This window comes from Elephas maximus, chromosome 11 (genome assembly GCF_024166365.1).
Source record: "Elephas maximus indicus isolate mEleMax1 chromosome 11, mEleMax1 primary haplotype, whole genome shotgun sequence".
Taxonomy (NCBI): Eukaryota; Metazoa; Chordata; class Mammalia; order Proboscidea; family Elephantidae; genus Elephas; species Elephas maximus.
The window spans coordinates 17106660-17132618 of NC_064829.1; the positions used below are offsets into that span (position 1 = coordinate 17106660).

Below are 25959 nucleotides of genomic sequence, written 5' to 3' on the forward strand. Positions count from 1 at the left end.
TCTTCAGTTTCTTCATCTTTGGCCTAAGTGGTTGGTGTGTAAATTTGAATAACAGTAATATTAACTGGTCTTCCCTGTAGGCATATGGATATTATTCTGTCACTGACAGTGTTGCACTTGAGGATAGATCTTGAAATGTTCTTTTTGACGATGAATGCAATGCCATTCCTCTTCAAGTTTTCATTTTCAGCATAGTAGACCATATGATTGTCTGATTCAAAACGACCAATACCATTTCAGCTCACTAATGCCTAGGATATCGATGTTTATGTGTTCCATTTCATTTTTGACAATTTCCAATTTTCGTAGATTCGTTCTTCATACATTCCATGCTCTGATTATTAATGGATATTTGTAGCAGTTTCTTCTCATTTTGAGTTGTGCCACATCAGCAAATGAAGGTCCTGAAAGCTTGGCTCCATCCACGTCATTAAGGTCGAATCTACTTTGAGGAGGCTGCTCTTCCCCAGTCGTATTTTGAGTGCCTTCTAACCTGAGGGGTTCATCTTCTGGCAGTATATCAGACAGTGTTCCTCTGCTATTCATAAGGCTTTCACTGGCTAATTCTTATCAGAAGTAAACTGCCAGGTCCTTCTTCCTGGTCTCCCTTAGTCTGGAAGCTCAGCTGAAACCTGTCGGCCAAGGGTGACCCTGCTAGTATTTGACTACTGGTGTTATAGCGTCCAGCATCACAGCAATACATGAGGCCCTACACTATGACAAACTGACAGACGCATTTGTCATAGTGTAGGGCCTCATGTATTTGTCCTTTTATTTCACTCAGCATAAAGTCTTCCAGATTCATCCATGTTGTGAGATATTTCACAGATTCATAATTGTTCTTTATTGTTTTATAGTATTTCATTGTATGTATATACCGTAATTTGTTTATCCACTCATTTGGTGATGGGCACTTAGGTTGTTTCCATCTTTTTGCTAATGTGAATAATGCTGCAATGAACCTGGGTGTGCATTATGTTTATTTGTGTGATGGCTCTTATTTCTCTAGAATATATTCTAGGAGTGGGACTGCTGGATCATATGGTATTTCTAACTTTTTTAGGAGTCACCAGTCATTTTCCATAATGGTTGTATCATTTTACAATCCCACCAGCAGTTCATAAGAGTTCCAGCCTCCCTTCAACCCCTCCAGCACTTGTTATTTTCTTTTTTTTTTTAATGCTGGGGTGAGATGGTATGTTATTTAGTTTTGATTCGCATTTCTATAATGGCTAATGATGGCAAGCATTTCCTCATGTGTCTGTTAGCTGCCTGAATATCTTCTTTGATGAGGTGTGTCTGTTCATATTATTTCCCTGTTTTTTAATTGTGTTATTTGTCTTTTTGTTATTGAGGTGTTGAAGTATTCTATAGATTTTTAGAGATTAACCACTTGTTGGGTGGATTTACATCTAGGTTCCTGATTCTCTTCCCTTGTTCTATGTGTCTAGTGTACAGTACCGGCCTATTTAGACTACCTTGGCTATATAGTAGGTTCTGAGATTAGGTAGTGCGAGGCCTCCTACTTTGTTCTTTTTTTTCAATAATCCTTTGCTTATCCCAGGCGTCTTTCCTTATAAAGTTGGTATCATTAAATGATGCTGTTGGTATTTGAATTATATCTGTAGATTGCTTTGGGTGAAAATTGACATTTTCACAGTTTTGAGTCTTCCTATCCGTGAGCATAGTTTGTTTTTCCATTTATGTAGGTCTCTTTTGGTTTCTTGCAGTAGTGTCTTATAGTTTTCTTTGTATAGGTCTTTTACATCTCTGGTTAGATTTATTCCTAAATATTTTGTCTTCTTGGGGGCTATTGTAAGTGGGATTGATTTGGTGATTTCCTTTTTGAAGTTCTCTTTGTGCAGAGGAATCCAGCTGATTTTTGTGTGTTTACGTTGTATCCTGATACTTTGCTGAAATCTTCTGTTAGTTTCAGTAGTTTTCCTGTGGATTCTCTGTGGTTTTCTGTGTGTATGGGATATGGGATATTTGTACTTCTTCCTTACCAATTTGGATGCCTTTTATTTCTCCTTGGCTCCTTGTTCTGGTTAGGACCTCCAGCCCAGTGTTGAATAAGAGTGTTGATAAAGGGTATCCTTGTAGGGTTTCCATTCTCAAGGGGAATGTTTTCAAATTCTCCCTGTTTAGAATGACATAGGCTGTTGGCTTTGTATAAAAAGATGTCCTTTATTGTGTGGAGGAATTTCTCTTCTGTTCCTATTTTGCTGAGAGTTTTTATCAGGAATGAATGTCGAACTTTGTCAAATGCCTTTTTTGCATCAACTGATAAGATCCTGTAGTTCTTATCTTTTGTATTATTTATGTGCTGGATTACATTGATTGTTTTTCTAATGTCGAACCATCCCTGCATACCTGGTATGAATCCCACTTGGTAATGATGAATTATTTTTTTGATTTGCTGTTGAGTTCTTTTGGCTAGAATTTTGTTGAGGATGTTTACATCTATGTTCATGAGGGATATTGGTCTGTAATTTTCTATTTTTGAAAAAAAAAATAAGTTTTTTTCTTTACCTGGCTTTGGTATCACGGTTATGCAGTCTTCATAGAATGACTTTGGAAGTATTCCTTCCTTTTCTATGCTCTAAAATACCTTTAATATTAGTGGTGTTAACTCTTCTCTGAAAGTTTGGTAGGATTCTCCAGCAAAGCCATCGGGTGAGGGCTGTTTTTTTTTTGGTCAGGAGTTTTTTATTACTTCTTCGGTCTCTTGTTTGGGGTTTATTTAGTTTTTCTACCTCAGTTTGTGTTAGGTTAGGGTAGGTAGTGTGTTTCTAAAAGTTTGTCCATTTCCTCTAGGTTTTCAAATGTGTTAGAGTACAATTTTTCATAGTATTTTGTTATGGTTCCTTTTATTTCAGTTGGGTCTATTGTGCTATCGCCCATCTTATTTTTGATTCAGGTTATTTGCTTCCTCTACTCTTTTTCTTCTGTCAGTTTGGCCAGTTGTTTATCAGTTTTGTTGATCTTTTCCAAGAACCAACTTTTGGTCTTGTTGACTCTTTCCATTGTTTTTCTGTTCTCTTTTTCTGCTCTATTTCCTTTCTTCTGGTGCCTGGGGGCTTCTTTTGCTGCTCTCTTTCTAATTTATTCAAGTTGTAGGATTAATATTTTGATTTTGGCCCTTCTTTTTGGATGTGTCCATTTATTGCTATAAATTGGCAGCTAAGCACTGCTTTTGCTGTGTCCCAAAGGTTCTGGTTAGATGTGTTTTCATTATATGAATTTCTTTATTCCATCCTTGATTTTTTCTATAACCCAGTCATTTTTCAGCAAGATGTTGTTCAGTTTCCATATATTTGGTTTTTTTTCCTTGCTCTTTCTGTTAATTGATTTCTACTTTTATGGCTTTATGGTCAGAAGAGATGCTTTGAAATATTTTGGTGTTTTGGATTCTGTTAAGCCTTACTTTGTGGCCTAAAATGTGGTCTATTCTGGAGAATGTTCCGTGTGCCCTGGAAATGAATGTATACTTGGCTGATTTTGGGTGGAGTGTTATGTGTATGTCTATGAGGTCAAGTTGATTGATTGTGGCATTTAGATCTTCTGTATCTTGAGCTTCTTTCTAGATGTTCTGTCCTTCACTGAAAGTGGTGTGTTGAAGTCTCCTACTATTATTGTGGAGCTGCCTATTTCTCTTTCAATGCTATTAGTTTGTTTTATGTATTTTGAAGCACTGCCTTTGGGTGCATAAATATTTATTACGACTATGTTTTCCTGGTATAATGACCCTTCAATCATATATAATGCCGTTCCTTATCCTTTGTGGTGGATTTTGCTTTAAAGTTTATTTTGTCAGAGATTAATATTGCCATTCCTGCTCTTTTTGGGTTGTTGTTTGCTTGATATATATATTTTTTCCAACCTTTGAATTTTAGTTTGTTTCTGTCTTTGAGTATAAGGTGTGTCTCTTGTAGGCAGCATATAGACAGATCTTTTTTTTTTTTTAATCCATTCTGCCATTCTCTTTCTCTTTATTGGTGCATTTAGTCCATTGCATATAGTCTAATTATTGATAGGTATGAGTTTATGAGTTTAGTGCTGTCATTTTGATGTAATTTTTTTGTGGTGTTGACAGAGTCTTTTTCCACTAATACTCGGTGCTGAGTCTTCTTCCTTATGTATTTTCTTTTAATCTTTTTCATTATTGTTGATTTTGTGTTTGCTGAGTCTATGTGTTATTCTTATTCTTTATTTTGTCAGGTAGATTTGTTAGCTTCACTTGTGGTTGATTAAAATTTACCTTTATTTTCCTAAGGTTAAACCAATCTTTAATTTCTTGATATTGCCTTTATTTCCTCTCCGTATGGAAGTGCTCTGATAACATTATTTATTCCCTCTTTGTTGTTTTAATGTCATCATCATTTATATATTGACGTCTCTGTTTCCCTATTTCAGTCTTTTAGCTTTGACTTATTTTTGCGACTTCCCTATCTAGGTTAATATCTGGTTGTTCTGTACTGTGGTCTAGTCTTGGGTTGTTGTCTGATATTGTTGGTTTTCTAAATGATGGACTATCTTTAATATTTCTTGTAATTTTGGCTTGCTTTTTACAAATTCCTTTAATTTCTGGTTATCTGAGAATGTCGTAATTTTGCCATCATATTGAGAGACAGTTTTGCTGGATATATAATTCTTGGTGGGCCATTTTTTTCCTACAAGGCTTTATATATGTGATCCCATTGCCTTCTTGCCTGCATGGTTTCTGCTGAGTAGTCAGAGCTTTGTCTTATTGTTTCTCCTTTGTAGGTGACTTTCATGTATCCCTGGCCACTCTCAAGATTCTCTCTTTTTTTTTTTGGGTTAGGCAAGTTTGATTATAATATGATTATAATATGTGTGGTGTTCCTTGAGCTTCTTGGATAGATATCTTCTCATCTGTCAGGGTATCGGGGAAGTTTTCTGCCAGCAAATCTTCAACAATTCTCTCTGCATTTTCTGTTGCACTCCTCCCCCTTGTTCTGGTACCCCAATCACTCGTACGTTTTTCCTCTTGATAATGTCCCACATAATTCTTAGACTTTCTTCATTTTTTTCCTCAAATAAATTGGTGTCAAAGGATTTATCTTCAGTTTCACTAATTCTGACTTCCATTGCCTCAATTCTGCTCCTCTGACCTTCTATTGAGTTGTCTAATTCTGAAATTTTATTGTCAGTCTTACAGATTTCTAGTTGCTGTCTCTGTATGGTTTCTAGCAGTCTGTTAAATTTGTCATTCTCTTCTTGGATTGTTTTCCTGAATTTTCTTTATCGCTTTGTCTGTGTGTTCCTTGGCTTAATCTGAGTTTTGTCTGACCTCAGTTTTGTCTGACCTCCTTCCTGATCTCTCGAAGAGCTCTGTGTATTAATCTTTTGAATTCTAACTCCAGTAATACCAAGACCTTATCTTCCTCTGGACAGTTTCCTGGTTATTTTGGTCGCTTACTGGAGCCATTTTGACCTGTTTCTTTATGTGATTTCATATTGACTGTTGTCCCTGAGCCATCAATAAATTATTACATTATTGTATATTTGTTTACTGTGTCCTAGCTTTTTGTTTTGTTTTGATATGCCCAAGTAGGCTGGGCGTTTGAGCTACTTTGGTTATTGGTATCTTTGAAGCTGTCATATCCTGTCTCCAGGTGGTTAGAATAGCTACTAGGCATTAGAGCCCAGGAATCTGTCTACTTTTCTTGTGTGGATGCAGCTCAGGTGTCCAAGTCATCAGTCGCTGAGTGCATGGTGCAGACTCTAACCTACAGTCATAGATGGGCAGGGCTGCGTTAGGGGTGTTTGGAGCAAGCACAGGTATCTGGCTGCAGTAAGGTGTTATGTGCTGAGCAAGGGAGGGGCTGACGGCTGCCCCCCGAGTGCCTGGGTTGAGGGCATGACCCTTTCCCCTAGAGCACACAGGGGAGTTGGTTTTGTAGCTGGTCCTTGGGCACCCAATGCTGTTGGCTGTAGGGACTGGGAGGTTCCACATATTCTCAGACCTCTATCCTGGGTGGCTAGATGGAGTGGGTGATACCGCCAACCCTCAGGCCCCTGATGGGGGTGGGTGAGGTCCCTGCTTAATGGGGAGGGCAGTGTCAAATGTCATGAATCTATAACTCCCCCTTGGCTGCTGCAGTTGAAAATAGGCTTCAGGTGTATGCCTTGTTGTTTTATGCTAATAAGGGCATGCAGTGTTGAATTGGCCCACACAGGTCCCAGGCAGGGGTAAAGGGTGCTACACGTCCACGGACCCCATATGCCAGTGCCCAGGCAAAGGGGAAGTGCCAGGCCTGATTTCCTAACTTATGGGGCATGGCAATTTTTTAAAACTGTGAGACTAAATTGGGCATGGATAGCCCTGAGTTCCAGCTTAGTGGGTGTGGCAGTCGTTGAATACTACTGGACTAGTGTCAGAGTGGAGTGGGAAGGGGGTGTGCATGAGGGGAAAGAGGCACTGCTCCGCTGTGAAAGTCCCAGAGAGGAAGGGGTTATTTTGACCACCCTTACAGTAGGTTAGACACTTGCACTTAACTTTCACAGGTCCAGTACCATTTCCACCCCGCTCCAGAGGCTTGTGCAAACTCTCTGTCACCCAGCTTTTCCTGACATGGTGAAATGTGTCCTGAATGCTACCGCTCGCCTCGGCCTGCATGTGCCAGCTGACCCAGCCAGCAGGGTGCCAGCAACCTCACAACTGGCTCTTCTTTGCTACTTCTGAACCGTCTCTCCTTCACCCTGCTGCTCAATCCAACTCCTTTTCTTTGTCTCTGATGATGACGGCTCCTGTTGTTGTTGTTAGGTGCCATCGAGTCATTTCTGACTCACAGCAGCCCAGTGCACAACAGAACGAAACACTGCCCAGGCCTGCACCATCCTTACAATCGTTGTTATGCTTTAGCCTATTGTTGCAGCCACCGTGTCATTCCATCTTGTTGAGGGTCTTCCTCTTTCCACTGGCCCTGTACTTTACGAAGCATGGTGTTCTTCTCCAGGGACGATCCTTCCTGACAACATGTCCGAAGTATGTAAGACATAGTCTCACCATCCTTGCTTCTAAGGAGCATTCTGGCTGTACTTCTTCCCAGACAGATTTGTTTGTCCTTTTGGCAGTCCGTGGTATATTCAACATTCTTCACCAACACTGCAATTCAAAGGCATCAATTCTTCTTTGGTCTTCCTTACTCATTGTCCAGCTTTCCCATGCATATGATGCAATGAGAAATACCATGGCTAGGGTAAAGTGCACCTTAGTCTTCAAGGTGACATATTTGCTTTTCAACACTTTAAAGAGGCCCTTTGCAGCAGATTCTGCCCTATAGGCTTGCTATGAGCTGGAATCGACTGGACGGCACTGGGTTACTGGGTTGGCAGCAGATTTACCCAATGCAACGCGTCTTTTGATTTCCTGTCGCTTCCGTGGGTGTTAATTGTGCATCCAAGTAAAATGAAATCCTTGACAACTTCAGTATTTTCCCCATTTATCATGATGTGGCTTATTGGTCCAGTTATGAGGATTTTTGTTTTCTTTATATTAAAAAAAAAAAAAAAAAAAAATTTTTTTTTTTTTTTTTTTTTTATCTTAGATGTAATCCATACTGAAGGCTCTGGTCTTTGATCTTCATTAGTAAGTGCTTCAAGTCCTCTTCACTTTCAGCAAACAAGGTTGTGATCAGGGCTCCTAGATTGTCATTATATAATCGATTCACTTGTTTTTTCAGGTCTTTGTTTTAAGACAGGAAGCTTATGACTATTCTACCACTTTGGCCCTGCCTCCTCCTTTTTTCTGTTTAATACAATTAAGATGTGTTCTGATATATATATTTTTCATTAAAATAATTTTTCCCCTGGGGATCAAAGATCCTATTAGTATTTCTTCAGTCTAGATTCTACAATAACTTTAACATTCTCTTAAACTCAAATGTTACGCCAGGTTTAGCAAATAAAAAGCAGGACTCCAAGGATTCACCAAGTAATAATGGGGACATATTTACAATAATATTAGTCCTTGTTTTTCAGAAAATTAAAGTTAACAAGTGGCTTTTATTTTGTCTGGCAAAACTACCAAGAGGTATAAAACATTAAGCTGTTATGACTTACCCTCATAAAAACAGAACTGAATTTGCAGTCGGAAGGCCAGAGTTTGAATCTTAGTCTGTTGACATAAAACACAGCTCCCAAGCCAAACCAGCACACCAGTTTTATAAAATTGTTGCAGGTCATTTTGATTATCAGGGATATTGAATAGTCATCAAACACTCAAGCACCTCAGCTTAGTGGGCATGGGAGCAGATGTAAGAATGAAGGAGGAAGAAAATCTTTTTCTCTGAAGGAAAGGGGCTTACTATGCTACAGCCCTAGCCTCTTCAGGTGTTAGGTAGAGTCCCATGGCCCTGAAACGGATGAGTTTCTTGAGACCAAGGTAAAATTCTATTAATCAAAGTTAAATCCCTGTCCACACCCATTTGCTCCCATTTAAATCCTAGCTGACCAGTCTTAGCCATGAAGCCCTAGTTCTCAGCTTGGGCATCACCTGTCTCCATCACACACCCTTGCTCACTGAAATCCAGGCTTATCAAGGTATATGCTCATATCTTTGTGAGAATCATGGTAGTATCCTCTTTAAAGAAAGTATGTTTGACTTCTTTTTCATCATGAACATAGTTTTCAGTCTATTAAAGTCAAAATGAGTTGAAAGAGCATTAGTTTTGTTGTTGTTTCAAGAGAAGAGGCTTGGTAGAAAAATTTGTCATGGGAGATGAAGGTGCTGACACCAAGTGGTTGCAATAAGAAAAGAAATGTGAGACCAACTTTAATCCTGCTCTCACAGCAACAGTGATAGAAGGGTATAACGGAGGGAAACAGGTTGTAGGAGGAGGAAACAGAGGTTGAGGAGTTGCCAGCTTTAGTGGCATAGTAGTTAAGAGCTGTGGCTGTGGGGGGCCAAGATGGCTGACTAGGTAGAAGCTACCTCGGATCCCTCTTGCAACAAAGACTCAGAAAAACAAGTGAACAGATCATATACATGACAATCTACAAACCCTGACCATCAAACACAGATCTAAAGAGTTGGCCTGAGTGACAGAGACTGAGAACGAACAACCACGGGGAAGAAGCAACTGTTTTCAGAGCCTGGAGCCAGCGTCCCAGTCAGGAAACCTTGGCACCGGGCTTTGGACTGGACACAGGAGAGCTGAGCACAGCATCTTGAAATGGCGCAAACACGGGACACAGACCTAGGCCCCAGAAGTGACCTCGGGGGAAGCGCAGCCAGTGTACGCAGGCAGCGCAGCGAGGTGGCTGACAGGAGAAGTCACCGGGAGGCAGCAACTGGTTTTGGAGCCTGGACTGCGGCTTCCCAGCCAGGGAAACTTGGCCCTGGGCTTTGGACTGGGAGCGGAGGAACTGACCACAGCTTCTGAGACAGCACAAGCATGGGACACGGGCCTGACCCTCGGGGGCAATCTCTACCCAGCCAGCGCACACAGTGGATGCGCCCCTCGGGAATCTCAGATAAAACAGTCATCCCAAGCAAGATAAGAAACTTTGTCTATATTCTGGGGTGCTACTCTCTCCTATTTATCTGATCCCTCCCCTCCCCTTCCCAGGCGGCTTCGTTAACATTGGAATTTCCTGAGCCAGAGAGTGAAGTGCTCTGCAGTTTTTCTTTTCTTTTTCTTTTTGTCTTTTCCTAACCCATTCTCCTGGCCTGAGAGAAGCAGCTACAAAAAACCCAGGGACCAAAAATCCTTCACTAATTGGACTAAAAACACAGAACCAGCTCCAGCCAAACATATGTGATCCACAGTCTTGGGCTTTCATCCCTAAAGGGAACAAGGTGGATATTATAATGCAAAGGCATTTCTGATAGGGATCTGACTGTAATTGTTTTAGGGGATTACTGGAAAGACAAGTTTCCCAGGTCTCACATCTCTGCGTATTCAACAGAGCCCTCACTGACCCACAACAGGGAACTGAGGGCTGAAGCTCCCCCCAGACCACCTAGTCTCCTGCCTTAGGGGTCTAAGGATGGTGACACCTACCAATCTGTAGAGGTACTTGCATTGGGGGCCTAAGGTACAGCTGCAGAGCCCACCCACCAAGGTGCTTTAGGAATAGAGACACACCTACCTCACTGACACTTGGGGGGAAAGCCTGTCAGCATCCTGCCCCCCCGGAGTGTGAACCCCTGCTGCTACTAGAATCTGGTGCACACAACTATCACCACTACTCTAGGTGGATAGGTAACAGTCTGCACCACACACTTGATGACCCAAAATCAGATTCTACTCAAGAATAGTGAATGGACTTTTAGGCTTATATATCTGGTAACAGCCCAAACCAGCTGGTAATAGGACATAAGTGAGTCAAGGGCTACAACAATCAAGACAGCACAATCTAGTAGCCCATCTACGTATATTGAAAGAAAACAAAACAAGATAAGACTCAGTGAGCAAAATAGAATAAATCCCTACAATATCTTAGAGATGGCTCGGAGACAGCAGTCGATGTCAAACCACATAAAGAAGCAGACCACGATTGCTTCTACAACTCACCAAACTAAAGAATCAAAATCTTTCCCAAATGAAGATACAATCCTAGAATTGCCAGAAGCAGAATATAAAAAATTAATTTACAGAATGCTTCAAGACATCAGGGATGACCTCAGAAATGAAATAAGGCAATCTACAGAAAAAGCCAAGGAACACACTGATAAAGCAGTGGAAGAACTCAAAAAGATTATTCAAGAACATAGTGGAAAAATTAATAAGTTGCAAGAATCCATAGAGAGGCAGCATTCAGAAATCCAAAAGATTAATAATAACATTACAGAATTAGATAACGTAATAGGAAGTCAGAGGAGCAGACTCGAGCAATTGGAATGCAGGGTGGGGGATCTGGGGGACAAAGGGAATTGACACCAATATAGCTGAAAAAAAATCAGATAAAAGAATTAAAAAAAAGGAAGAAACCCTAAGAATCATGTGGGACTCTATCAAGAAGAATAACTTGCATGTGATTGGAGTCCCAGAACAGGAAGGGAGGACAGAAAACACAGAGAGAATAGTTGAAGATCTGCTGACAGAAAACTTCCCTGACATCATGAAAGACGAAAGGGTATCTATCCAAGATGCTCATTGAACCCCATTTAAGATTGATCCAAAAAGAAAATCACCAAGAGATATTATCATCAAACTTGCCAAAACCAAAGATAAAGAGAAAATTTTAAAAGCAGCCAGGGATAAAAGAAGGGTCTCCTACAAAGGAGAATCAATAAGAATAAGTTCAGACTACTCATCAGAAACCATGCAGGCAAGAATGCAATGGGATGACATATATAGAGCACTGAAGGAGAAAAACTGCCAGCTGAGGATCATATATCCAGCAAAACTCTCTCTTAAATATGAAGGTGAAATTAAAACATTTACAGATAAACACAAGCTTAGAGAATTTGCAAAAACCAAACCAAAGCTACAAGAAATACTAAAGGTAATTGTTTGGTCAGAAAACCAATAATGTTAGATACCAACACAACACAAGGTCACAGAACAGAACATCCTGATATCAACTCAAATAGGGAAATCAAAAAAAACGAATTAAGATTAATTTTAAAAAGAAAAAAACGCTCAAAACAGGGAATCATTGAAGTCAGTATTTAAAAGATCACAATAATAAAAAATTGGGACTAAATACAGGTGGCATAGAACTGCCATATGGAGAGGGATACAAGGCGATATAGGACAATACAAGTTAGGTTTTTACTTAGAAAAAATAGGGGTAAATATTAAGGTAACTACAAAGAGGTATAACAACTCCATAAAAAACTCCATAAGTCAAAATAAAAACCAAGAAAAACATAACAACTCAGCAAACATAAAGTCAAATACTATGAAAATGAGGAACACACAATTTACAAAGAAAAACATCTCAGCACAAAAAAGTAAGTGGAAAAATGAAATTGTCAACAACACACATAAAAAGGCATCAGAATGACAACACTAAACACATACTTATCTATCATTACACTGAATGTAAATGGACTGAATGCACCAATAAAGAGACAGAGAGTCACAGACTGCATAAAGAACCACGATCCGTCTATATGCTGCCTACAAGAGACACACCTTAGACTTAGAGAGACAAACTAAAACCAAAAGGATGGAAAAAAATATATCAAGGAAACAATAAGCAAAAAAGAAGAGGAGTAGCAATATTAATTTCTGACAAAGTAGACTTTAAATCCACCACAAAAGATAAAGAAGATCACTACATAATGATTAAAGGGACAATTGTCCAGGAAGATATAACCATATTAAATATATATGCACCCAATGACAGGGCTGCAAGATAGATAAAACAAAGTTTAACAGAACTGAAAAGTGAGATAGACACCTCCACAATTATAGTAGGAGACTTCAACACACCACTTTCGGAGAAGGACAGGACTGCCAGTAAGAAGCTCAATAGAGATACGGAAGACCTAATTGCTACAATCAAACAGCTTAACCTCATTGACTTATACAGAACACTCCACCCAACTGCTGCAAAGAATACTTTTTTTTCTAGTGCACATGGAACATTCTCTAGAATAGACCACATATTAGGTCATAAAACAAACCTTTGCAGAATCCAAAACATCGAAATATTACAAAGCATCTTCTCACACCATAAGGCCATAAAAGTGGAAATCAATAACAGAAAAATTAGGGGAAAGAAATCAAATACTTGGAAACTGAACACTACCCTGCTCAAAAAAGACTGGGTTATAGAAGACATTAAGGAGGGAATAAAGAAATTCATAGAATGCAACGAGAATGAAAACACTTCCTATCAAAACCTCTGGGACACAGCAAAAGCATTGCTCAGAGGACAATTTATATCCATAAATGCATGCATACAAAAAAAAGAAAGAGCCAAAATCAGAGAACTGTCCCTACAACTTGAACAAATAGAAAGTGAGCAACAAAAGAATCCATCAGGCACCAGAAGAAAACAAATGATAAAAATTAGAGCTGAACTAAATGAATTAGAGAACAGAAAAACAATTGAAAGAATGAACAAAGCCAAAAGCTGGTTCTTTGAAAAAATTAACAAAATTGATAAACCGCTGGCCAGACTGACTCAAGAAATACAGGAAAGGAAACAAATAACCCGAGTAAGAAACAAGATGGGCCACATCACAACAGACCCAACTGAAATTAAAAGAATCATATCAGATTATTACGAAAAATTGTACTCCAATAAATTTGCAAACCTAGAAGAAATGGATGAATTCCTGGAAAAACACTACCTACCTAAACTAACACAAACAGAAGTAGAACAACTAAATAGACCCATAACAAAAAAAGAGATTGAAACGGTACTCAAAAAACTCCCAACAAAAAAAAGCCCTGGCCCGGACCGCTTTACTGCAGAGTTCTACCAAACTTTCAGAGAAGAGTTAACACCACTACTACTGAAGGTATTTCAAAGCATAGAAAATGACAGAATACTACCTAACTCATTCTATGAAGCCACCATATCCCTGATACCAAAACCAGGTAAAGACATCACAAAAAAAGAAAATTACAGACCTGTATCCCTCATGAACATAGATGCAACAATCCTCAACAAAATTCTAGCCAATAGAATTCAACAGTGTATCAAAAAAATAATCCACCACGACCAAGTGGGATTTATACCAGGTATGCAAAAAAAAGTTTTTTTTTTATGCAAGGCTGGTTTAATATTAGAAAAACCATTAATGTAATCCACCATATAAATAAAACACAAGACAAAAACCACAGGATCTTATCAATTGATGCAGAAAAGGCATTTGACAAAGTCCAACACCCATTCATGATAAAAACTCTCAGCAAAATAGGAATTGAAGGAAAATTCCTCAACATAATAAAGGGCATCTATTTTTTTTATACAGCCAACATCACCCTAAATGGAGAGAGCCTGAAAGCATTCCCCTTGAGAACGGGAGCCAGACAAGGATGCCCTTTATCACCGCTCTCATTCCACATTGTGCTAGAGGTCCTAGCCAGAGCAATTAGGCTAGACAAAGAAATAAAGGGCATCCGGATTGGCAGGGAGGAAGTAAAATTATCTCTATTTGCAGATGACATGATCTTATACACAGAAAACCCTAAGGAATCCTCCAGAAAACTACTGAAACTAATAGAAGAGTTTGGCAGAGTCTCAGGTTATAAGATAAACATACAAAAATCACTTGGATTCCTCTACATCAACAAAAAGAACATCAAAGAGGAAATCACCAAATCAATACCATTCACAGTAGCCCCCAAGAAGATAAAATACTTAGGAATAAATCTTACCAAAGATGTAAAAGACCTATATAAAGAAAACTACAAAGTACTAGTGCAAGAAACTAAAAAGGACCTACTTAAGTGGAAAAACATACCTTACTCATGGATAGGAAGACTTAACATAGTAAAAATGTCTATTCTACCAAAAGCCATCTATACATACAATGCACTTCCAATCCAAATTCCAATGACATTTTTTAATGTGATGGAGAAACAAATCACCAACTTCATATGGAAGGGAAAGAAGCCTCGGATAAGTAAAGCATTCCTGAAAAAGAAGAAGAAAGTGGGAGGCCTCACTCTACCTGATTTTAGAACCTATTATACAGCCACAGTAGTCAAAACAGCCTGGTACTGGTACAACAACAGGCACATGGACCAAAGGAACAGAATTGAGAACCCAGATATAAATCCATCCACATATGAGCAGCTGATATTTGACAAAGGCCCAGTGTCAGTTAATTGGGGAAAAGATAGTCTTTTTAACAAATGGTGCTGGCATAACTGGATATCCATTTGCAAAAAAATGAAACAAGACCCATAGTTCACACCATGCACAAAAACTAACTCCAAGTGGATCAAAGACCTAAAACGATAAAGATCATGGAAGAAAAAATAGGGGTAACGTTAGGAGCCCTAATACAAGGCATAAACAGAATACAAAACATTATCAAAAATGACGAAGAGAAACCAGATAACTGGGAGCTCCTAAAAATCAAACGCCTATGCTCATCTAAAGACTTCACCAAAAGAGTAAAAAGACCACCTACAGATTGGGAAAGAATTTTCAGCTGTGACATCTCCGACCAGCGCCTGATCTCTAAAATCTATATGATTATGTTAAAACTCAGCCACAAAAAGACAAACAACCCAATCAAAAAGTGGGCAAAGGATATGAAGACGCACTTCACTGAAGAAGATATTCAGGCAGCTAACAGATACATGAGAAAATGCTCTCGATCCTTAGCCATTAGAGAAATGCAAATTAAAACTACGATGAGATTCCATCTCACTCCAACAAGGCTGGCATTAATCCAAAAAACACAAAAGAATAAATGTTGGAGAGGCTGCGGAGAGACTGGAACTCTTATACACTGCTGGTGGGAATGTAAAATGGTACAACCACTTTGGAAATGTATCTGGCATTTTCTTAAAAAGTTAGAACGACCATATAACCTAGAAATCCCACTCCTCGGAATATACATATTCCCTAGAGAAATAAGAGCCTTCACACAGAAAGATATATGCACACCCATGTTTATTGCAGCTCTGTTTACCATACCGAAAAGCTGGAAGCAACCAAGGTGTCCATAAATGGATGAATGGTTAAATAAATTGTGGTATATTCACACAATGGAATACTACGCATCAATAAAGAGCCGTGACGAATCTGTGAAACATTTCATAACGTGGAGGAAGCTGGAAGGCATTATGCTGAGTGAAATTAGTCAGAGGTAAAAGGACAAATATTGTATAAGACCACTATTATAAGATCTTGAGAAATAGTATAAACTGAGAAGAACACATACATTTGTGGTTCCGAGAGGGGAGAGGGAGGGAGGGTGGGAGACGGTTATTTACTGATTAATTAGTAGATAAGAACTACTTTAGGGGAAGCGAAGGACAATACTCAGTACATGGAAGGTTAGCTCAACTGGACTGGACCAAAAGCAAAGAAGTTTCCGGGATAAACTGAATGCTTCAAAAGTCAGCAGAGCAAGGGCGGGGGTTTGGGGACTATGGCTTAAGGGGACTTCTAGGTCAATTGGCAAAAAAATTCTGTTATGAAAACATTCTGCATCCCACTTTGAAATGTGGCGTCTGGGGTCTTAAATGCTAACAAGCGGCCATCTAAGATGCATCAATTGGTCTCAACCCACCTGGATCAAAGGAGAATGAAGAATACCAAGGTCACATGATAACTATGTGCTCAAGAGACAGAAAGGGCCCCATGAACCAGAGACTTACATCACCCCGAGACCAGAAGAACTAGATGGTGCCCAGCCACAGCCGATGACTGCTCTGACAGGGAGCACAACAGAGAACCCCTGAGGGAGGAGGAGAACAGTGGGATACAGACCCCAAATTCTCATAAGAAGACCAGACTTAATGGTCTGACCGAGACTAGAGGAATCCTGGCGGTCATGGTCCCCAAACCTTCTGTTGGCCCAGGACAGGAACCGTTCCCGAAGACAACTCATCAGACATGGAAGGGACTGGACAATGGGTAGGAGAGAGATGCTGATGAAGAGTGAGCTACTTGTATCAGGTGGGCACTTGAGACTGTGTTGGCATCTCCCGTCCGGAGGGGAGCTAGGAGGGTAGAGAGGGTTAGAAACTGGGAAAATTGTCATGAAAGGAGAGACTGGAAGGAGGGAGCAGACTGACTCATTAGGCGGGAGAGTAAGTGGGAGTATGGAGTAAGGTGTATATTAGCTTATATGTGACAGACTGACTTGATTTGTAAACGTTCACTTAAAGCTCAATAAAAATTATTGAAAAAAAAAAAGATGCTTATGGCATCACAAAAAAAAAAAAAAAGTGCTGTGGCTGCTAACCAAAAGATTGGCAGTTTGAATCCATCAGGTGCTCCTTGGAAACCCTTTGGGTCAATGGGTTTTGGCACTAACATAGTTTCTTGCCCCTGCAGGAAGATTTTTTTAAATTGTGCTTTAAATGAACGTTTACAAATCAAGTCGATCTCTGATACAAAAATTTATTAACACCTTGCTGTATACTCCTAATTGCTCTCCTTCTAATGAGACAGCACGCTCCTTCCCTCCAGTCTCCCTTTTCATGTGCATTCCGCCAGCTTCTAACCCCCTCTACCCTCTCATCTCCCCTCTAAATGGGAGATACGAACATAGTCTCGAGTGTCTACTTGATCCAAGAAGCTCATTCTTCACCAGCATCTTTTTCTATCCCATGGTCCAACCAATCCCTGTCTGAAGAGTTGGCTTTGGGAATGGTTCCTGTCCTGGGCTGACAGGAGGCCTGGGGGCCGTGACCACCAGGGTCCTTCTAGTCTCAGTCAGACCATTAAAAAAAAAAAAAATAGACCATTAAGTCCGGTCTTTTATGAGAATTTGGGGTCTGCATCCCACTGCTTTCCTGCTCAGTCAGGGGCTCTCTGTTGTGTTCCCTGTCAGGGTAGTCATCGGTTATAGCCGGGCACCATCTAGTTCTGGTCTGAGGCTGATGTAGTCTCTGGTTTATGTGCCCTTTTCTGTCTCTTGGGTTCATAATTACCTTGTGTCCTTGATGTTCAACAGGAAGATATTTTGACTCCAGAGGGAAATGTAGAAAAATGCAACAGCAGTCATATTGTAGTGGAAAAGCAGAGATTTCGTTCAGAGGAGACGAAGGTTCTTCTCCCCTCTTTGCTACAAATGTGTGAGAAAGTCATTTCTTAATGCAGTCCTCATGAACTGCCTCATGATTTCTGAGTTTTATCTGAGCTGTAAACCTGATAGGACCCGATGAATATTTCTATCTACAGCATCCACAGTGCTTGTCCATCCACTGTGAAAAGAATGCCTCCATGCAGCCTCTACTTCTCTGGAGATTGCCCACACCTTAATTCCCTGCAACCAGAAAGTAGCTTCTTGCATGCGCCTTTCTTTGTATTCTGTCTGACAGCTACAGTGTACAACTCTACTCACAGCTTAGCTTAGATGATGAAGTTAGAGGGTTTCAAGAAAATCACCCTAGTGTTTTTTTTTTTAAGCTACTCAATGTGATTGATAAAAGCAAAATCTTATTGACTTTTCTTAAAATTTGAATCATGGAGCAACCATAAATGATTTTCAATCCAGACCCTCCTATTATGGAAATGGTGAGGCAAATCACTGTATCCAGGCATTTAAGAAAAACAGGCTTGCTCCTTGATTCTTCTGCTCGTCAGTTAGTCCATCAGTTTTTTCCCCTGATGCACCCTATTGGATTTGAATGAGGAAGCTCAGGGCAAATGATTTAAACATTGCATTTTGGAGAAACAATTGTGTCCAAATTCTATAATTTCTTTTTCCACTTCATGAAAAACTTTGACCTTGGAAGTAATATGTGACTAAGTTAGCCCATATGAAATTTATTAAGATTGACCATGAAAGGGCGAGGCCAAAATCCTTTGGGCTGGGCTCCCTGACCATCCCTGTGGAAAAGTCTAAGGCAGGCATTGACCACTGATAAAAATTATCTCTGTTCTTGGGTCACAGGATGAAGAAGACAGATGATCTTCCACCCAATCTCAGAGCAGCAGAGGAAATGACAAGATGTGATGACTGAGTCTTATTCAGCTACCCTGTTTTCACTCTCAGCCTGTTCACTTGGAGGCTCCTTGTATTGGCTCTGCAGGGTCTTAAAAGTCACCCAAGGGAGTGAGAAATAATGCAATTCTTGCAATTTCCAGAAAAAAAACCTATCTGATTATTGAAATTTGTCAAAAAGAAAAAACCCTTAAGAACCAATACAGTGTCACAATTCTGATACTGATTATTTAAGGGACAACTGAAATTATGAATTTCTATTGCAAAATAAAAATAATTTTGTTCCCACATTACCTGCTATGTAGACAGGAAGGAAGTAACACTGGCTGAGATGTGTTCCTAATCGTAACACATGAGAAAAAGTAAACTGAAGTACACATATTGAGGGCCTTTTCCTTAGGAGATCTCTTAACATGCATTCCTAGAAGATTTGTAGAGCCAGGGGACAGTAAGAGTATTATGTAATATATGTAAAAACGCAAATACAATGTAGGAGGAAGTGCAAAGTCAGGTGATGTGAAAATCAAGCCTTTCTTATTGAAAGGCAGCCTGGGAGGTTTGTATGAACAGCAGGGCTGCCTGAGGCAAAAAATGACCCTTGGGTGATAGATTTCTTGCTTTCCAAGAGCAGCACCCCTGTGTGCCTTGTCTGGTAGGAAAGCTGGGAGGTTGAATCTGGAATCCAGCTTTACAAACAGCAAGCTTGAGAAGGTTCACGTTTCAGCTCTGTTCATCTCTCATTTTAACTGACTCTTCTTAAGCAGCAACCTCTGGATTTGGACTAAGTGTGCATTTCTTAAAAGGGAATGTATTTGCTTAGGTCTTATATATCAGAAAGTATAACGAATCCTGGAGTTTTATTCAATTCCATAAATATTTTTTTATTATTATTTTTATTGTGCTTTAAGTGAAAGTTTACAAATCAAGTCAGTCTCTCATACAAAAACCCATATACACCTTGCTACACACTCCCAATTACTCTCCCCCTAATGAGACAGCCCACTCTCTCCCTCCACTCTCTCTTTTCGTGTCCATTTCACCTGCTTCTAACACCCTCCACCCTCTCATCTCCCCTCCAGGCAGGAGATGCCAACATAGTCTCAAGTGTCCACTTGATCCAAGAAGCTCACTCCTCACTAGCATCCCTCTCCAACCCATTGTCCAGTCCAATCCATGTCTGAAGAGTTGGCTTCAGGAATGGTTCCTGTCCTGGGCAAACAGAAGGTCTGGGGGCCATAACCCACCAGGATCCTTCTAGTCTCAGTCAGGCCATTAAGTCTGGTCTTATGAGAATTTGGGGTCTGCATCCCACTGCTTCCGTGCTCCCTCAGGGGTTCTCTGTTGTGTTCCCCGTCGGGGCAGTCATGGGTTGTAGCTGGGCACCATCTAGTTCTTCTGGTCTCAGGATGATGTAGTCTCTGGTTCATGTGGCCCTTTCTGTTTCTTGGGCTCGTAACCACCTTGTGTCCTTGGTGTTCTTCATTCTCCTTTGATCCAGGTGGGTTGAGACCAATTGATGCATCTTAGATGCCCGCTTGCTAGCGTTTAAGACCCCAGACGCCACTCTTCAAAGTGAGATGCAGGATGTCTTCTTAATAGATTTTATTATGCCAGTTGACTTAGATGTCCCCTGAAACCGTGGTCCCCAGACCCCTGCCCCTGCTACGCTGGCCTTCGAAGCATTTAGTTTATTCAGGAAACTTCTTTGCTTTTGGTTTAGTCCAACTGTGCTGACCTCCCCTGTATTGAGTGCTGTCTTTCCCTTCACCTAAAGTAGTTCTTGTCTACTATCTAATTAGTGAATGCCCCTCTCCCACCCTCCCTCCCTCCCCCATCTCGTAACCACGAAAGAATGTTTTCTTCTCAGTTTAAACTATTTCTCAAGTTCTTATAATGGTGATCTTATACAATATTTGTCCTTTTGCAACTGACTAATTTCACTCAGCATAATGCCTTCCAGGTTCCTCCATGTTATGAAATGTTTCACAGATTCCTCACTGTTCTTTATCAATGTGTAGTATTCCATTGTGTGAATATACCATAATTTATTTTTCCGTTCATCCGTTGATGGGCACCTTGGTTCCTTCCATCTTTTTGCTATTGTAAACAGTGCTGCAAATAAACATGGGTGTGCATATATCTGTTCGTGTAAAGGCTCTTATTTCTCTAGGATATATTCCAAGGAGTGGGATTGCTGGATCGTTTGGTAGTTCTATTTCTAGCTTTTTAAGGAAGCGCCAAATTGATTTCCAAAGTGGTTGTATCATTTTACATTTCTACCAGCAGTGTATAAATGTTCCAATCTCTCCACAGCCTCTCCAACATTTATTCTTTTGTGTTTTTTGGATTAATGCCAGCCTTCTTGGCATGAGATGAAATCTCATTGTAGTTTTGATCTGCATTTCTCTAATGGCTAATGATCGTGAACATTTCCTCATATATCTGTTAGCTACCTGAATGTCTCCTTAGTGAAGTGTCTATTCATATCTTTTGCCCATTTTTTAATTGGGTTATTTGTCTTTTTGCAGTTGAGGTTTTGCAGTATCATGTAGATTTTAGAGATTAGGGGCTGATCAGAAATGTCGTAGCTAAAAACTTTTTCCCAGTCTGTAAGTAATCTTTTTACTCTTTTGGTGAAGTCTTTGGATGAGCATAGGTGTTTGATTTTTAGGAGCTCCCAGTTCTCTAGTTTTTCTTCTGCATTCTTTATAATGTTTTGTATACTGTTTATGCCATATATTAGGGCTCCTAATGTTGTCCCTATTTTTTCTTCCATAATCTTTATCACTTTAGATTTTATATTTAGGTCTTTGATCCATTTTGAGTTAGTTTTGTGCATGGAGTGAGGTGTGGGTCTTGTTTCATTTTTTTGCAGATGGATATCCAGGTATGCCAGCACCGTTTGTTAAAAAGATTGTCTTTTCCCCATTTAACTGTTTTGGGCCTTTGTCAAATATCAGCTGCTCATATGTGGATGGATTTATGTCTGGATTCTCAGTTCTGTTCCATTGGTCCACGTATCTGTTGTTGTACCAGTACCAGGCTGTTTTGACTACTATGGCGGTGTAATAGGCTCTAAAGTCAGGTAAAGTAAGGCCTCCCACTTTGTTCTTCTTTTTCAGTAATGCCTTATTTATCTGGGGCCTCTTTCCCTTCCATATGAAGTTGGTGATTTGTTTCTCCATCTCATTAAAGAATGTCATTGGGATTTGGATCGGAATTGCATTCAATGTATAGATCACTTTTGGTAGAATAGACATTTTTACAATGTTAAGTCTTCCTGTCCATGAATAAGGTATGTTTTTCCATTTATATAAGTCTCTTTTGGTTTCTTGCAGTAGTGTTTTGTAGTTTTCCTTGTATAAGTCTTTTACATATCTGGTAAGATTCATTCCTAAGTATTTTATCTTCTTGGGGGCTACTGTAAATGGCATTGATTTGGTGATTTCCTCTTCGATGTTCTTTTTGTTAGTGTAGAGGAATCCAACTGATTTTTGTATGTTTATCTTGTATCCTGATACTCTGCTGAACTCTTCTATTAGTTTCAGTAGTTTTCTGGAGGATTCCTTAGGGTTTTCTGTGTATAAGATCATGTCATCTGCAAATAGAGGTACTTTGATTTCTTCCTTGCCAATCTGGATGCCCTTTAGTTCTTTATCTAGCCTAATTGCTCTGGCTAGGACCTCCAGCACAATGTTGACTAAGAGTGGTGGTAAAGGGCATCCTTCCATAAATATTTTAAATTTTCTTTTTATTGTGGTAAATGTATGTGTTAACAACACACTTCTCATTCCCACCTTCTTCACACGCACAGTTCAGTGACATTGTATTCATCCTGTTGTGCAAGCGCCACCACTGTCTGTTTCTAAGCATATTGCTTTCTTAAAAATAATCTATTATTGTGTTTATGTTCCCATTCAACAGCTTCTACACAAATTGTTCAGTGACATTGGTTACATTCTTCACAATGTGTGAACATTCTCATTATTTCTGTTCTGGTTGTTCTGTTTCCAAAAATCTAATCTCCCTAACTCTTACTTTCTCATCTTTGTTTTAAAGTAATTGTTTACCATTTGGTCTCAACTAGATGATTTTTTACAGGAGCACAGTAGCTTTGAGTGATATTCATTATTTGTGAGCCAATCTGTTATTTACCTACAAGGTGACCCAAGGGGTTAGTTTCAGTTCAGAATTTGAAGAGTATTTCAGGGCAGTGCTTTCAGGGAGTCCTCAATTCTGAACCAGTCCAGTAAGCCTGCTTTTTTTAAATTAATTCGAGATTCTGTTCCATATTTTACTCCCATTCTATCAGAATCCATCTCTTGTGGCCCTGATCAGAACAGATAGTAGTGGCATTTGGGCCCCATGTAGTTCTTCTGGTCTCAGGACAGATGAGGCCATGGTTTCTGCAGACTATTTGTCTTGTAGACAAGTTTCTTCTTTGAGTCTTTGGTTTCCTACATTCTCTTTTGGTGCAGATGAGTAGGGACCAATGCTTGTATCTTAGAAGGCCACTCACTTTTAAAACCACAAGCATTACCCAACAAACTAGGACGTGAGACCTAACTTTATGAACGATATCATGCCAGTTGACCAAGATGTTCCATGAGACTATGGTCCTAATACTTAAAATCCAGAAGACTAATCCTGTGAGCCTCATCTCAGCATCCTGTTTTTCTGATAGGGTAACCTGACCTTTTTTATTTTCCCTCATGGCATGTGCAGCTTCAAACACACCAGAAGGTGTCAGGTGACCATGATGGACCCCAGTTGACTCCACACAGGCCTCCTACCTCGCTTGGACTCACCCAAGGACTTCTTATGGTGAGTCTCCTTCCTCATGGTGGATTCTACTGCCCCAAAGCGTACTGACACCTCTTTCTGGAATGATCCGGTAACTGCTTCTCTGTATTCCTTGTAGCCTGGCCAGCCTGCTGTATATGTTATTCCCAACATGATGATTGCACTTTGTAGTAATTATATACTCTTCCATTGGCAGAATGGTGGTTGGCCTGCTTTTACATTATAAAATATCACATATTTTAGGTACAATATTTAATAAGAAATGGCAGGATTTCATAGGTTTCTTTTCATGTGGTTTCGAACATTCTTTTGTTTGTTGTTGCTTTGTTTTTAGCCATCACTCCCCATGCTTTCTGCCTCCAGCCCTCCTAGCCATTAGTCTGTTCTACATCTTTGCATATTGTAGATTTTCATGTAAGTGGGATCATGCAATAATTGCTCTTGGAATTTCAGTTATTTCACTCAGAAGAATGTTTTGAGGGTTCATCCATTTATTGCAAGTAACGGAACTTCACTGCTCTTTATGGCTTTTTAAAATTGCATTTATCTCTTTGTCACATTTTGCTTATCCAATCATCTTTTGATGGACACTTGTATTGTTTCCACCTTTTTGATTCAGTGAATAATGCTACAATGAACATCAGTGTCCAAGTTGTGTTTTCTTCCTTTCATTCTTTTGTGTACATGCCTAGGAGTGGAATTTACAGGGTCATATGGTAATTTTATGTTAAATTATTGGAGGAGCCACCAGACTGTATTGTACATTGGCTACAGCACTTCATATTCCCAGTAGCAATATACAGAGCTTCCAGTTTGTCCACACCCTCACCAACTCTGTTTTGTTTGCTTGTTTTCGTTTTTTTCTGGCAATAGCCATCAGTGTGGGAAGGCATGATACCTCTCTGTAATTTTGATTTGCTTTTCCCTAATGACTGATAATGTTGAGCATCTTTTCATGTGCTTACTGATCAACTGTATATTTTCTTTGGAATAATGTCTATTGCCCATTTTTTAAGTTGGGTTGTTTGTATTTTTGTGTTTAGTTCTAGGCACTCTTTATTTCTCTGGATATGAAACCCTTAAGGAGAGTAGAGATTCCAAGTATGTTCTCACAATCTGTAGTTGTCTTCACTTTCTTGATAGTGCTCATTGATGCACGAAAGATTTAAATTTTCACCAAGAGAAATTTATCCGTTTGTTTCTGTGTCATATCTATGAAGATACAGGGGAAAAAAATCCTAAAAAATAACCCTGATGTTTACTTCTAAGGGTTTTATGGTTTTAGCTCTCATATTTAGGTCATCGATCCATTTAGAGTTAATTTTTGTATGTGATATAGAATATGTGTCCAACTTCATGCTTTCCATGTGGAGATCCAGTTGTCCCAGCATCTTTTGTTGAAGAGACTGTTCTTTGCCTGTTGAATGGACTTGGCATCATTGTTGAAACAAATTGGGCAAAGCTGTATGAATTCATTTCTGGACATTCAATTCTATTCCTTAGGTCTCTATGTCTATCCTTATGCCAGAACCAGACTGTTTTGTTTTCTGTATGTTTGTAGTGATATTTTAAATCTTGAAGTGTGAGCCCCATACTTTGTTCTTCTTTTCCAAGATTGTTTTGTGTATTCAGAGCGCTTTGTGTTTGCAATATATAAATGATAAGTACGTGGTAGATTTTCTCGGTTCTTGTGTGTTTGATTTTCTCTGCTTTATTTAATTTGTAAGTGGTAAGGCATGGATATTGAGATTTAGGAGCAAGGAATAGGAGAGTCTCAGCATCTTGACCCAGGAATGAAAATCCTACACCAAGATTGCATGAAGGAAATTGTTGGAAGGGCTGATGATATACAGAGCTGGGAGATATGAGGCCAGTTGTTTTTGAGGGGTATGTCATGGGATGGAGAGAGAACTTACTCTGAAGAATCAAGTCCTCCTGTGATAAAGAAAAGTGAAGTTTGCTGGGCTGTGCCCTGGCTACCATCAAGGGCACAAGGAGATTCAAGGAGGCAGAGTCCTGAGCATCATAGTTTTGGGAGACAGGCAGGGCAGGTGTGTTCTCTGGATGAAGCTACTTCTCCCAACATCACAGTATGTAGATACATACTATCATCAGTAGTGTATAGATTTGTTTTTATAATGAGAACTTCCCACATACCCGTTTAATGAGACCATGGTTAAAGAGGCCTCACCACAGAGGCAGGTGCCAGTCTCCTCCCTGTTCACAAATGAAAGAAGTCCTCAGGGGCTTCTCACCAGCTGCCATACCCTATGGCCTCCAGTGACTGCTGAAATGAGCAGAGTCTGCACCTATTCCTGGCTAAGTACCTGAAAGACAACAGTGGGGCGATGCAGAATCTGAATCCATGGTCTAGATGTTGATTGAGATAATGATTACATCACAATATTCAAAATTGCCAAAGCTCACTAAACTATAAATTGAAATGGGTGAGTTTCATTGCATGGAAATTGTACTTAAGAGAAACTGAGCTGTAATGGAAAGAATTCTTCCTTTTTTTTTTTTTTAACTGTATCAGTGCCTGATTTATAATAGTAGAAGACTATACGATTTCAGGCCCTGGCTCAAAG

The 25959-nt window shown here is 39.7% G+C and overlaps 1 long non-coding RNA gene across 3 annotated transcripts in view; it reads left to right on the top strand.

The window, feature by feature from the left end:
- The window catches only part of LOC126085845 (uncharacterized), a 79078-nt gene that overhangs the window by 36069 nt on the left and 17050 nt on the right, over positions 1–25959 (top strand). Inside the window, exon 4 of one of the 3 annotated variants that reach the window (XR_007519356.1) lies at positions 23294–23392. The exons of the other annotated variants lie outside the window; for them this stretch is intronic. This is a non-coding gene — a long non-coding RNA (uncharacterized LOC126085845). The remainder of the gene's footprint in view (positions 1–23293; positions 23393–25959) is intronic. 3 annotated transcript variants of the gene reach the window in all.